Genomic DNA, 2,118 nt, shown 5'->3' with positions numbered 1-2,118 from the left:
TTTGAGTTTTTTTTTTACCGCACCCGGACCATATTCCATTCAACTATACAGTATAATAATATAGAAAATAAAAAACAATAAAGATAAAAAGCTATTTACAATAACAAAAATTCCTATATACATATCTGTTTACATCGGTACCTGCTCGTGCTATACTGCAGGTGTCCCGAGTGTAATAAAAGGTGGGCCATCAGAAAATGAGACCCCCAACCCCGACTTTACATAAAACCAAAAATTAACCGAAAAATTCGGATTACTTAAATCCGACAATATCCTTGTAGAAACTCACAAGCTCCCTTAAAAAAATGCTAAATACATAATTTAAAAAAAAAATTTGACAGTAATTGAACAAGTTAGAATGAAAAAGACAATATTTACTAAAATTAATAGCAATCTTAAAACTAAAACCAATAAATAGAATAAATTTTCTATAATCTAACCTCATACTAGATTAGATTATAGATAACTTTCTTCGAGCAACATGGTTGTTGTGTATTTCCTCTCCGTCTGCCGCCGTGCACTTATTGTCCCGCCGGTGTCTTCGAAGGCCAAAGAGGATCTCAAATGGTGAAAACCCCGTAACGGTGTGTACCGAATGATTATACGCTGCTATCGCCTAAGGCATTGCTACATCCGGTTCCTTATAGATTTGATATAACCGTAGATAATCACTCAACGTTCCATGAAACCACTCTATGCCTCCTCTACTCTTGGGGTGTCCTGGTACGTTGAGGTGCCATGTCACATCAAGGTCCTTCATTTCAGTTCGAATCGTTCATTCAGTTCGTGGCATTGTCGAATTCTCTTCCTCCGTCCGATGCGATGCGGTCCGGAACTCCGTAGAATTGGAACCGCTATCAGAAAGCTGTCAACACTGCTTCCGATGACTTGTCCTGCACCTGGTGCGCCATTGCCGCCTTGCTGAAGATATCAATCATGGTTATCCATTTATATTCTCTCCATGTAAAAGTATCGATCTGCAGATCGTTAAGCGGTGCATCTGGGGTATGTGATTCTTCTGGTCTCCCTTTGGTGGATTTCTGTCATATTTCGTGCTTAGACAAACTTCGCAATTCCATACTACTTCTATGATTGTCTTCTTCACCCCCACCAAAAGTACCTTCTCTTTAACGCTTGCAGTGTCTCCGAGATTCCGTGGTGATTTGTTTTGCCCTGATGATATGCTACAGTCACTTCTCTTTGGCGATCGTCCTCCCGAAGGGTTTCCACCATCAGCTTGCATCGGGCGAAAGTCCTGTCCATTCCTGTATTCATCACGCCATAGCCGCTTGATTTTCTCCCAAATGGTTTCATTCCCAATGTAAAGGTAACAATTTTCTCCAGGCTTCAAAGCATTGTTCAACATTATACAGATCTGGGCCATGTTTCATAATAAAGTACAAACTAATACTATTAGTCTAGTCGATTTAACTTCATACAATTACACTGACTTGTACAATAGTAACTTGTACTTTTTAACTCCTGTAATATCACTAATAGTCCTCACTATTATTAAAAAATACAAGTATTAGTTTAATTACTACATTGTTTCTACACTTGTACTATGAACCAATACTATTAGATTTCATTATGAAACAGGGCCCTGGTCGTTCTTCACGCCTGGATGTGACCAAATTGTCGTGATATACTTGCTGCACTCAACTTAAAGCAGTGGTCCTCGTCTTCCGATAGTGCCGCCTCTTGTTATTTATGATGTCCTCAAGTTCCTCCATACCTACTGGTCTTCCTTCCTCCGAGCTCTCGTCAGACGAAGATTACTCCCTATTTTCTTCCTCCGTCACATTCCGTGGGTATCCAGTCCCGCAGGAATTGCCTGGACGATTCTCCGGCCTCCTATTCTACTGCATTTACTGTAATTGCTCGAGACAACAAATCGGCTACCATATTTTCTTTTCCTGGTTTATATATTATGCCCATGTTATATTGTGCTAGGAGCTCCTTCCAACGCGTAATCCTAACGGAAGATTCCCTCAACGTCCCCACCCATTAAAGAGGCCTGTGGTCAGTGTGTACCCAAACCTTCTGCCAAACACATAAGGTCTGAAGTGGTCAACAGCCCATACTATTCTCAAGAGCTCTCCCAACGCACTGTATCTG

This window comes from Halyomorpha halys, unplaced genomic scaffold, assembly GCF_000696795.3.
Source record: "Halyomorpha halys isolate HHAL.00 unplaced genomic scaffold, Hhal_1.1 Scaffold1314.1, whole genome shotgun sequence".
Classification (NCBI taxonomy): domain Eukaryota; kingdom Metazoa; phylum Arthropoda; class Insecta; order Hemiptera; family Pentatomidae; genus Halyomorpha; species Halyomorpha halys.
The sequence above is the reverse complement of the archived record's forward strand: the minus strand, read 5'-3'. Positions refer to the sequence as shown.